At 39.0% G+C, this 13,521-nt stretch overlaps 1 protein-coding gene across 7 annotated transcripts in view; it reads left to right on the forward strand.

The window, feature by feature from the left end:
- The window catches only part of foxp2 (forkhead box P2), a 746,195-nt gene that overhangs the window by 206,567 nt on the left and 526,107 nt on the right, over nt 1-13,521 (forward strand). The window contains exon 1 of one of the 7 annotated variants that reach the window (XM_048607720.1): nt 5,196-5,242. The exons of the other annotated variants lie outside the window; for them this stretch is intronic. The gene's annotated coding sequence lies outside the window, so the exon portion shown is untranslated. Of the gene's footprint in view, nt 1-5,195; nt 5,243-13,521 lie in introns of those variants that run through there. 7 annotated transcript variants of the gene reach the window in all.

The following is a 13,521-nucleotide window of genomic DNA, read 5'->3' on the forward strand; positions in this document are numbered from 1 at the left end:
TGTGAAATCCACATTGATACCATTGGGCTGCAGGGTTCCCAAGCGGAATATGAGTTGCTGTTCCTGCCACCCATTCAAGTTGTCTTTGTTGAACGTAGTGAGTTTTGGTTCATTTGTTGAAGTACCACATAAGAGACTTATTGAAAGTATTGAAGACCATGGGATATAAAGGTTACTGGCTACAAATACTCAAACTTGACTAAGAAACAGAAAGAATAGCTTAATGCTGAAAATCTGTGTGTGTATATATACTTATTCTGAATTCTTCTTATCTAATGAAATGCTAACATTTTTATGGCAAGGTGTTCACACACCATTATACTTTTGAGTTACAATGAAGTAGACATGAAATATATCCTGGTTGTTGATTAAAATTGTTGGTGAATGGATAACAATGGAGTGTTGATGATGGTAGTCCAGTTGATTCTGTGTATTCAAAAGGCATTTGACAAAATGCCAATATAAATAGACATTAAGCACACCAAAAACCCTTGGAATTAAAGAGATAATGGCAGATATATATTTTGAAGAAGGGTCACTGGACCCGAAACATTAACTCTAAATTCTCTCTGAACTGCCAAACCTGCTGAGATTTTCCAGCAATTTCTGTTTTTGTTTCAGATTGCCAGCATCTGCAGTTCTTTCAGTTTTTTTAAAATATGTTAGTGACTTGAACTTGTGCACATTGGTACAGGGGTAGGCCATTCAGCCCATCTTGCCTGTCCTGCCAACCAATGCAATCATGGCTGATCTGTGATGCAACTCCAATTATTTAAGCTTATGGTGCATAATTTCGAAGTTGACAAAACAAATTAAATTTGTGAATGTAGGAAACAATGAGAGGTATAGTAAAGAACTACAGAAAGACACAGAAGTTCTAAAGAGGGTTCATCCGCTGGGAGAGTTGATTCTGTTTCTCTCTCTCCACAGATGCTGTCAATATTATGTATTTGTGGCATTTTCTGCTTTTATTTCAGGTGTAGTCTGGTGAAAAGGGCAGTCACATGACAAATGTGGTTTAACACTAAGAAATGTGAGTAGCTGTGGTTGCTCTCCTTGAAAACTGTGAATATTAAGGAGAGATTTAAAAGAGATCTTCAAAATTGTGAAGAGTTTTATGGAATAGATGAAGAGCAACTGTTCTCATGAGCACAAAGGTCATTAATCAGAGACATAGCTTAAAGGTAATTGGCAAAAGTACCAGAGGTGAGATGAAGAAGAATGTTTTCACAGAGAGACCATCTCTGATTTTCCTGAAAAGTTGATGGAAGTAGATTGAATAGTAACAGGTCTAAATTGGCAACTCTTTCTTCTCCAGCACAATGGCTCCCTCTGTACTTTGTACAGATGAAGAGTTATAGGTGTACTAGCTTATAGTTGTTTGTCACATTAAGATCTTATCTGGCTATCCACGCAGAATTGTTCGTGTGAAAAGGGTTTGGGTGAAGCTGGGAACAAGTGTGGTTCAGCTATTTAAGTATGTACCTGCAGTATCATGGGGTTTCCTTTCAACATGTTCTGGAGCTTTGAGCTTGGGTTTTAAAAAGATGTGATGTGAATCTACCCGAACACCTTGCAGTTTACTTACAATGTTTGTCGCTGGGAAACTCTGACTGAGTTCTTCTGATTGAGCAATTTATTTCAGTGGAAAATCACTGCAAAACCTTTTTGTAAATCGTAAACAGGTTTCCACTGAACACTATCTAATTTAAAATAATTAGAGATCCCTTAAGGAAATCCTTTCTTTATTTGGCAGAGAGAAGGACTCCACCAAACAATTTGTTAGCTTCAAGCCACTCCTGATTAATGATGATGTTTTGGCACTGGAGGGTGTGCAAAGGAGGTTCACTAGGTTGATTCCGGAGTTGAGGGGGTTGGCTTATGAGGAGAGACTGAGTAGATTGGGATTATATTCATTGGAATTCAGAAGATTGAGGGGGGATCTTATAGAAACATATAAAATTATGAAGGGAATAGATAAGATAGAAGTAGAGAGGAGGTTTCCACTGGCAGGTGAAGCTAGGACAAGAGGGCATAGCCTCAAGATTAGAGGGAGCAGATTTAGGACTGAATTGAGAAGGAATTTCTTCACCCAGAGGGCTGTTAATCTATGGAATTCCTTGCCCAGTGTAGTAGTTGATGCTACTTCAGTAAACGTTTTTAAAAAAAAGGTAGATTTTTTTTGAACAATAAAGGAATTAAGGGATACGGTGAGAACGTGGGTAAGTGGATCTGAGTCCACGAAAAGATCAGCCATGATCTTATTGAATGGCGGAGCAGGCTCGAAGGGCCGGACGGCCTACTCCTGCTCCTAGTTCTTATGTTCTTTTGATGTGTGTTCAAGGGAGGGGCTATTTGAGATGCTAATAATATGAGACATTTAATAGATGAAGTATATTTCAACTGTCTTCATTATCTTATCCTTCCAAATCCTTTGACCCCCAATCTCCTGTTGCCTGATTTCTCGTGCCAACCCTGTTTAGAAGGGAGCAGAGATGGGATGTATGTGGCATTTCAAAACCAGATAGTTCCAAGTAGGTTGGCAGTCTACCTAGAAAAGAAAAACTTGATTTGAAACCCAGCTACAAAACAAAGAGTAAAGTCTACACCATTTGATAGTGCAGAAGTGCCAACAGTTTGGCTGCTGATCAAGCAAGGTCAAGAAACTAAAATTAATACCTGCACAATTTTTCATTGTGTGTGACATATTGCACCAGTGTGCATTAGTTGCCTTAGATGTTAGAGTGGAAGCAGATTTGCATAAATATTATCCACTTAAGTACACTTACTCAATGTGCAACTTGCTCAGCAAATCAAATCAACCAACATTTCAGACAACATCAAGTCCCTGTAGTGACAAGGATAGGTTGAGGATCCTATTGATAGCCTTTAGTCATAACCGTGCACACATCAGCCTCAAGATTATAGTCATTCTCCACAGATCAGGACAGATGTGGAGCTTTTGGCCTTAGGAGCATTTGGCACAGGCACATTTAAGCAAAAAGAGTTTGACTTCACCATGACAAACACAATCTTCTAACAAACTGGATAAATTAGAAACAATAAGGATGTACCCCAGATAGAAAAATTGAAATTCTTAAAAATGAGATGCAGGTGTTACTGGCTGGATCAGCTTTATTGCTATCCCCTTTTGCCCTTTAAATTGATTGCTTGGTCTTTTCAGACTAAGATTTAAGAAACAACCCCATTCCTGAGAGTCTGGAATCATGTAATCTAGGCTTGGGAAGGATAGTAGATTCCTTCCCAAAAAGGACGTTATTAAACCACATAGGTATTTGCAGCAATCAACAATAGTTACAAGGGTGCCATTATGTCACATGGAGTCCACAATGAGTTGTTAAGTTGATCCAAAATTGGCTTGGTGGTAGAAGATGGAGGGTAGTTGTGCAGGGGTGTTTTTCTGACTGGAGGTCTCTGACCAGTCGTGTTCCACAGTGATCACTGCAGAGACCTCTGTTGTTTGCAATATATATATATAATTATGACATATGAACTGTGGAAAGCTTTGAAAAGTGCTGCACAAACGTGGCTGCCTTGCAAAGATGACCAGGTCTAACTGCACATTTCACAATGGTATGATGGCCCAATGTGATGCAGAATATTGTTTTCTGTCATCAATGGCACCAGGAAAGTCTGCATAATGGCTCCAGTTAGGCATCTAAGATCTCAGCATAGGAGTATACATTCAATCAACACAGGCAGCAGCCTCTTCAATCTGCAAGTTCATGGAATAACTACGAAATGAACTCTTATTTACTAAAAACTGCCCTCTTAGCACGTAAACCGGAAGAAATCCACCTGTATGTTGACCAGTTTACCCAAGCACGAATACCTTACAATAAGTGTGAAAAAGATGGATCTGCCCCTTCCCCAAACTCCCAAGACTCCATAGTCACACACAACAACATAACTCTGAACGTTCACAGGTTTTGCCATCTTGTGAGTATCTTCTGTAATACTATGTTGAATGATGACATCGCCCATCACAAGGGAAAAAACGTGCCCAGCTAGGCAGTGGTTCTCATTTCCCATCTTTATGGTTATGAGATATGGATAACTATTGGCTTTGCGCAAGACAGCTGGATATATTGCATCTTTGTTTCTTAAGATCTATCAGCAATGCCAAGCATCAGGATAAAAACACACATTCCGAAGTTCTTGCAAGGTGCCTTGTGCCCTGTTCATCAGAGCTCAGCTTCACTGAATATTTTGGTTATGTCATTTACATGGAAGATTCACACATAGCAAATGCAGTATTCTATAGCCAGCTGAGTGTCTGAACTTGCACCACTGAATGTCCCATACTCAAATCCAAAGATATCCTGAAAGCCAATCTCAAAGCCTGTAAGTTTGACTCCCCTACATTGGAAAACAAAAGTGGACAGATCGAAATAGAAATGTTTCTGCCTGCAAACAATGTTAATATTTTTGCAAAACAAAGTCAGATTCCTGCTGGAAAGGTGAGCACAGTACAATCATCATAAACTCTGAGGTAACTTCGAGACTACAGCATCCAGAGTGATTGGCGTTCAGAACTATAGCCTAAGAAAACAAAGTGTGACCAAGGTTAAAGTTTAATGTATTATTACCTTCTCATTGTAGTGGAGACCTTTGCTAGTGAAATCATAAATCATATACGGCATGTTGAAGTTTTTCAATCTTGTTTAAACATATCCACCTTAGTTAAGTTGATTTTCATTCTTGTCTAAATCCCATAAAAAGTTTTAAAATATTCTCTGCTGCTCTTGTTTTGGTCTTCACATATTTCAGAAATACATTTAAGAATTATTTTGAGCATTGTAAAAATTAAATCATGCAATTTGCTACAAATAAATGTCATGTCAGGGAATTTTATGGATTTGGTATACTAGTTACATTTTTATATTTGTAAGAGTTTTCTACAGCCAGTAGAAGAACAAGGCTGAATATAGAAAGGGAGATGAATGTTTGTCACTGAACCCTACTGAATCCAAACAAAGAAAGGATTACCTAATAGTCTTGCAATGCATTTGAAGTTCAGTCTGCTATTTGTTTGGGGAGGTGAAAGGAGTATGTGTTTTGAAATGTTTCAGCAGCAGCAGTTGTGTTCTTTCAACATCGAGACTTTTAAACTGTCAGAAAGTGCCAACTGATTTCTTATTACACTGTCAGGAATTCTGATATCTTGTTGCTGAAGACAAACATCGCATCAGACTGCATCTGTCTGGGACAACTGCTTGAGGTAAAAGCTTCTTTCGAGGTAGTGGGAGTTGAGAAATAAAGTTCTGAGGAAATATGAAATTAAAATATACAAGTTGTGTTTAGTTAGAAGTTGATCTTACTTAAACCAAACCTTCTCCCACAGATCAGATTCATGGTTTTTATAACATTTTTCCCCTACATGTCACTGATGATCATGCATCCTTCAGTTGACAGGGCAAGATGATCTGACTCATGAATGACTGTGCTTGCTGTTCATGTTAAACTACCAACAAAGTTCACTTTAAGATCAGTTGAAATACTAAGAACTCTGAGGTTCAAAATGGTTGGAAGTGTGTTGCCCAACCATTCTATTATAAATCTTGAACTCCAGAGCTTCTTAAAGATTAGTCTTGATTTATTTTTGCTTTATCTCATTAAATTCCAGTGTGGAATCTACTGAGTTCATTGAAAACTGCATGGGAGAAACAGTGCATTACGTTGAAAACTAAAAGCAGCAGAAATCAGGGAGTAAACTTTCTAGGATTAATTCTTGCTGCCTCATGTTGCAACACATTATGTTTTGCAGCATGTTAATACAACAGTAATGGAACTCGTGTGCCCAGACTGTCTTCCACTTTTTTCAGGAAAACATTTAACAGACAACCAAGAAAATCGATGATCAACACCTTTAAAATCATTTGTTTAAAACACAGTCCAAACTATGTTTTTTTTTATGATCGGAAGAGACAGAACTTAAAAGGCAGGTGAAATATTGCAGGAAAGGAACTTCACGTCTGCAGACATGCTTTCTGCAGCATTGTTGTGCGTGGAAATTACCAAAAATATGTCAAAAAACAGAAGGTAATATATTTTTTAAGGGGATTGGAATTGATCTCTGCAGGAATTTATGTTTTTCTGATATAATTTATGTTACATATGCAGCATTTAACCAAGAAGGTTTTCAGATGCATTAAATATAAAAGTACAAGTTTTATGAAATTTAATTCAACTTTACATAGCTCAGCCTTTTCATTTGGATTTTAAGAGATGACTTATGAGTTAGCATTTTTGATAGAAGTTTCTCAACGGAGGGGTGATTGGAAAAGTTGCAGTTTTCCAAAGTTTGGAGTCTATATTTCTAAAATAGTAAAGGTCCTCTTCAAAACAAGCAGATTTCTGCACATTTACTCAATTTGCCCTTCTGTTGAGCAAGTCTTTGAGCAGGGGATATTTAACTCCTAAAATTTCCCACATGCGTGTTAGTTTGTGAATTAAAACCTTTTTATTGTTGTACATTCCATTACTAATCTCACTTGGCAGGGCATTGCATATTCACAGAAGAAAGCTGGCTCACAATGTCTCCCTGTCCCAATGGCTGCCAAAGGCAGAGATGGTATTACTTGGTTTCAAGCTATGCTGGTGTGCTGTTATAAATTAACAGTATAATGTAGCTTCAAAAAGGATAGTGATAAACTGAAATGTAATGATGGATTGGATCAAGCATTAACTTAATCCTTTCTGCTTTAGAAATTGATCAACTTGCGGTGCATTTGAAATATTTTCTATATTTAAAACCCAAGGTTAGAAATGCGTGTTGCTACAAGAAGCTAACAGTAAATTCTGGTCTCGTTGAAACAGAAGACAGGGACAACCGTAGAGTCCGTACAGTGCAGATAGAAGCCATTTGGCCCATTGAGTCTGCACTGACCGTCTGAAGAGCATCCCACCCAGACCCAAAGCCCCACCCTCTTCCTGTAGCCTCTCATTACTGTGATAATCCACCTAACCTACGCATCAGTGGACACTACAGGGAAGTTAACATGGCCAGTCCACCCATTCTGCTCATCTTTGGACTGTGGGAGGAAAGCAAAGCACTCAGCGGAAGCTCACGCAGATATGGGACGGCATGCAAGCTCCAAACAGTCACTGGAGGCTGGTGTTAACCAATGAACCACCATGCCACCCTTTCTAAACAACAACAGAAGGCAGTACACTTGAAATTCAAATGTCATTCAAATACATTACCATCTAGCTACTATATTCAACAATTGGAATTTCTGCCTCTGCTAGGTATTTATTTACTTTGTGCTAGAAATGAAACAAAATCTTCTATTATTATCATTTAAACAAGTGACTTACCCAAACAACTGGGGCAGAATCTTATAGGGGTCAAAATGACATGGGCAATGGTGTGATTTGTGGCAGAATCAGACAAGGGATCCATCAAAGCTTTCCTTGATGTTGGGAGCATCTTGTTCCCTTTTTTATGCTTTTGCCATGATTGGAGGTGAGTTTCACAAGAGGCAATGTTGAGTTACCAATTAAAGGGGATTATAAGACCATAAGGACATTGAGCACATTGAGTCTGCTCTGCCATTCGATCATGGCTGATGTGTCTCTCAACCTCTTTCTCCTGCCTTCTCCCCATAACCCTTGATCCTCTTATGAATCAAGAACCTTTCTATCTCTGTCTTAAAGACACTTGATGACTTGGCCTCCACAGTGTCCTGTGGCAATGAGTTCTACAGAGTCACTACCCTCTAACTGAAGAAATTCCCCTCATCTCAGTTCTAAAGACCTGTCCCTTTACTCCCTCGGCTCCTTTTCTCTCCTACTAGTGGAAACACCTTCTCCACATCTATTGTATTTAGGCCTGTCAGTATTCTGTAAATTTCAATGACACCCCACCACCACCGCCTCCCCCCGCCCCCCCTCACCCAATCGGCTTGAGTACAGACCCAGAGTCCTCAGCCACTCCTCATATGACAAGCCCTTCATTCTTAAGATCATTCTTGAGTCCCTCCTCTGGATGCCTTCTGAGGCCAGCACATCCTTCCTCCAGTATGAGGCCCAAAACTGCTCACAATTATTGCTTGTTAAAACACCTTATTAATGCACATCTCATCAATGTTAACAATAATATTCAGCTTCCTATCTTACCAAATGCACTGAGAAAATAAACATCTAGAAATCTCGATATGGAAGTCAGAGCGAGTACTTCAGCTCACTGCTGGCTGTGGACAGCCTACATATTGCTCAAGACCAATCAGCATCTCATGGGATGATCCATAGGGTCAACCCACAAGCATCCCTTCTCCTTAGACATTGACATCCAGCATTTACATCTATGATACATTTGCAGAATGCTTAGGAAGTGCAGACCTGCAATGTATGGCACACCAGCAAGTAACATTGAAAAGTTATTGAGAGGAAACTTTGTGTGCAGGGACAAGCACCCAGTTTACAGATTGGATCAGCCTGCAGCTCAGAGTTACTGGCTTGCTGTCTTAGCACATACTAACTTAGTGCCTACCTGCATGCCTATTAACTAATCCAAACAGAAATCCAAGAAAATATATCCTCGACTACCAATTAGTTATTGTCGGTGTTGTGGTACAACCAAAGACCAAATTCACTACTCTGTTTATGTATGAAATGAACACATCCAAAAATGTGATTGTCGAAAGCCATTAATTAATGTTTACAAATTGCCTAAACCAGCAGTACGTAAAGGTAGCATCACTGCTTGGTACAGCTCTTGTCTTCAACTAACCTAATTAGTACTGACAACTGCACAGGTTATCTGATTGATTCTAATACTCTTTATTTCCATCTTTTAATCAATCTTATTAGCTCTGTGAAATTACATTCCGCTCTTCAAGTCAATCTGGTTGATAGGATGCACCACAATTCCACCTTTCAACTGATTAGTTGCTACTTAGATCTCTAACCTGGTGGAAAAAGTGAAATGAATTAGATTTGAAAGCTTAGGGGCAAAGACAATAGCTGCAGCAAAGAGCACAACCAAATGAAGACACTAGTGGTTTATTTAAGGGAGGGGGTGGGTGGTTAGTCAGATTCATGCAAACTGACAACCCCCCTCACTGGCAGGGGGTGGGGATCATGCAGGACTGTTCAGTGGGTTTGAGAAGTAGGCATCTGAATTCACACCTGTAAATGGCACACAAGGAAACTGCTGGAAACAATGTGTGGGGATGACCCTGAAAAAGCTGATGACACCTGTGCCCATGAGTCTGAAATGGAGAGATCTGTGACCTTGCCCAGGGTGACAGGTTGCAATCCCAGGATTGCACCATGTCTGGACGGATGGTCTTGGCAGAAATATTACCAGATGACAATTGATTGAATGTTCTTCATGGCTGCTTCAGGACATCATGTTGTGGTTGTACAGGGTGTTGGTTGAGGCCTCTTTTGGAGTACTGAGTACTAAGACTCCACAATTATCTGTGTTGTGTATCTGTGTATGTGAGCTATGCACAGGTTGGCTGTTTCACTTCTTGTGAAAGGATTAATTGCTAGAATTCAAAAGCTCTGTGGAATTTAATAACTTTAGCCCATCAGTGAATGTGCCGGTGAATGTAATGTTTGTATGTAATAGCTAGCTGTAATAATTGTCTCTTAAATTCTTCAATACCACAATATTCTCTTCCAATTTCTTACACTATGGGGAATGACATATGTATTGTTGCATCAGATAAAATACCTTTTTGGAGGCAAAAGTCATATTGCCCCTCTCATCCCCCTCTTTCATTTTCAGCTTCACCTTTACCCAAGGCTTCCACGGAAATTAGGAGGCATGACATATTTACAATTCACTAAGCACTTAAAGCCTGAATCTGAATCTTCAAAGAAACATTAGAACCCCCAACAAGGAATGCTTTTATTTACAAAAGCTGTCATGGACTTAATTGGTTCAATAAGGTTGGAAGCTCAAACTGACCAGCACCTTCTCAGCTTTCAGTTCAATACCAAATTAATTGGCATGTTTGAAGCTAGTGTATCTGTCAGGGCATTTTGTGTAACTTGAAAAAAATTCTACATGTTCTGTAAGAGCACTGTTCCTATAAATGCCTCCTGGAAAGAATGGATGCATACTGTGAGCAGATGCTGATAGGGCAAAAAAGTGAGATTAAATAGGATGGTGGAGTGTTGATTTGAAAGTAATGTGTGAAGTGAGGAAGAAGAATTAAAGACATTCTGCAATATGTCGAGTGAGACAAGAATGGTGCCAATGGCTACTGCAAAGTGCATAAGAAGTCATCAATAGAAAAGAGAATTAAGCAGAATATAAAACAGGCTGTTAATTTGTTCTTGCTATCATTTTTTTGAAAGTCAGTTATACCCAATTCTTTCTTAGGTTGAACTGCTTTAAGGTTGCCCGAGTCCCAACTTCTCATTGCATAAAATTATTTGCATAGTGACTCACAATGGCAGGTACAAACCTCCCTCATTCCAGAGATGGTACCACTGGTAAAAGGTAAAAATTTAATCTAAAGCTTTAAGTGATGGTAACAATTGAATTTCACAAGGAGAGGGGCAAATTTTGGAGAACATTAAAAGGCATCTCAACCGCTGTTAACATCATGGATAAAGCAACTAATCAGGTTGAACCAAATATCCTTAATCAGTTTGGAGCAATACTGCAAGATGATTTAGCCAAATTTCAAGCCACAACCATTACTGTCCCATTTACACACTCCAGACTGAGTGGTTGGCACTGGTGTGCATGCTGCAGGTGATGGAGCATTCAACAAATACCTCTCCTTGTTGAACAAGACGCTAACAAGTACAGTTATCACAAGGATTTGTTAGAATGCACAGAATTCATTGGTGTCATCAAACAGACATTTATATGAATAGGAAGCATTTTCACTCACTGAACTTGAAGCTGGTGTGCCACAACAAGCAAAACATTATGCTGGTCTCTATTTGTTTACCTGATAGCTGCCAAGATGCCTGTATCCTGAGCCAGTCGAGAATTCTACCTGCTATTTCACTTCAGAGTACTGGGGTCAGAGAAAAGTATTCAGGGATGAAACCCAACCTCTCAAGACCTGATTCCTCTAAGAACCTAAGCACAGACTCGGTGATGTTTGCAATCAATATTATTGCCCCCACTCAATCCTTGATCAAATGGGTTCATGCCTAATGGAATGAATCTCAGTACTCTAAGAAATTCTTCTGCCTAGTTAGATCTGAAGTTGTCCTGCAATATCATTGTCTGGTGAATCACTATCTGGAGAAGCCAGCCTATTGAGCAGAGAATTATGTAAAACCTATCTTTCCTCTCAGAAAGAGCAACACCCATTTATCTTGCTAGCCTTAGGAAATTTTGGTCAATAAATTATCTTGGATCACTGCTTTAAACTTTATGCTGTATTCCTGTTAATAGTTCCCCATCTTCTTTAACGAACTCCATTGAATAAAGATGTGAGGAGATGTAAACCAGTCTGTGCAGAATGGACAAGACCAAATCAAGAATCAAGCTGACCTTAAAGATATTGTCATCCAATACTCACTAAGTAAATAGCAGAACAAACGTTTCAAACAATAGTGTAATTTGTAATGGTTGTTACATCCTTGTTGCATTTTTAAGCCTGCAGCAACCCTCTAGTGCATGTTAAAAGTGTCTTTATACCTGCTCAAGTGCTGCTAAAAGGTGTTTTGGATAGGATTTTGGATAGAACAGGTTGCTGGATGAAATTTGAAGTTATCATTGCTAGTGAATTCAAGGAGCTTGGGCTTTAGAAAATGTGTTTGTTTCCCCCTGGAGCAGTCTGAGCAGCTGGTTTTGTGACACTGGACACAAGCAATGGGGGAGTTCCTACAAGATCAGGGATCTCACATGAATCAATGTGACAATCCTTTGCCTGAATATTGGAGAGTAGACCCTGTGTAGCTCTGTGATGTCTTGGAACTTAATAAGCTGCAGAAACAGTGAATCACAGAAGTTTCAGTAGTGTGTGTGTAGTTCTGAAAGATGCTGCTATTGATTCCAGAGAATGGTGGAGGACAGCAAGCTGAACTCCAACCTGCATACCAGGTGAAGATAAACTCCACGTTGGACTGCATTGAGTTAATGCCAAAGCCATGCTTGAATGCCACACACAAGTTACAAGTGGATTGGAATTTTGGAGGCATAAAACGGGACAGTAATGGATTGGTTGTCCATTATTTGTGTTGTTTTACTTCCCTTTAACTAATACAATGATATCATACCATCCTTGTGTGCATGTTCTACTTTACATTTCCTTTTGTCTGTTGCACTGTGACTTTACTCTTCTGTAATCACATTTAAAACTCACTACCGTACATTGGAAGTTGTACTATCTGAATTCAAGTTTCTTGCACCTAATTGTCCATATATAAATTTACCAATTGTGCTTGACCCTCACATCAATCCCTTGCAATGTAGAGGACATCTAATCAAGTCATTCAAAAAACATCTTAAGTATTTTCCTTCTGCAATTTCTTCATCTCAGTAAAAGACAACAATTTTACAACAAAGTAAAATATAAAAATTGTATATTTCACACCTAACATAATTAAAGTTGTTCTTTGTCTGGTTGAAAACCTACATTACAGTTGTCTGAAAGACACTACATGAAGACTTTCCACCATCTTCAACATTCACTCCCTTTATCATTGACTCACAGTGGCAGCAGTGTCCACCATCTACAAATAGGCTGCAGTAACTAAACAAGTCTCCTTTGACAACATCTTTCCAATGCATGACCTCAATGACCTAGAAGGGCAAAGGCAGCAGATCCTTGGGACCACCATCACGTGCGACAAACCTCCAAGTCACGCACAATCCTGACTTGGAACTGTATAGCCATTCCTTCAATGTCATTGAGTCAAACTCCCTTCCTAACAACACTATGGTTTACGTACACCCCAAGGACTGCAGCAGTTTATAAAAGGCAGTTAATCACCACCTTCTCCATGGCAATTCGGGATGGGCAATAAACGCTCATTGAGACATTAATGTGCACATCCCATAAATTGATTTTTAAAAAAAGCACTAAAGTGAAGGATCAGTTTAAGAGGCATGTGCAATACCTCAGAGAGCTTAGCTTTGACAGAAACTCAGTAAATAATTGGAACAGTAGGTTTTTATCTTTGCAGTTTGAAATAATCCTTGCAGACTTTTTTGTAGAGAATTCAAATTCTGTTTCAGCTCATGGTGTAAATTCCTGGATTTTCAAATGATGTCAAAAGAAAGTGGAAGAGGAAGTTAAGAAGTTTTATGGGTTTGAGTTTCACTGAAGCTCATACCATTTTTTAGTTTAGAAATGGACATAATGAAAATGTATAAAAAAAGAGACTGTTGGCAAATCTAAATTAAATAGAATACTTCTCTCTCCTTGCTTTATAAAACAAGACTTGTTTATGTGACTGCAAGAAATCAGGACATCAGTTACTGGCATTTCTTTTCAATTGGCTTTCCACCGCTATACCCAACACCTTCATGAGAACAGTGTGGAACATTAGCTAGTTTTTGACCAGACTGTATTT

The sequence above is a fragment of the Rhincodon typus genome, chromosome 18, assembly GCF_021869965.1.
Source record: "Rhincodon typus isolate 14 chromosome 18, sRhiTyp1.1, whole genome shotgun sequence".
Lineage (NCBI taxonomy): Eukaryota > Metazoa > Chordata > Chondrichthyes > Orectolobiformes > Rhincodontidae > Rhincodon > Rhincodon typus.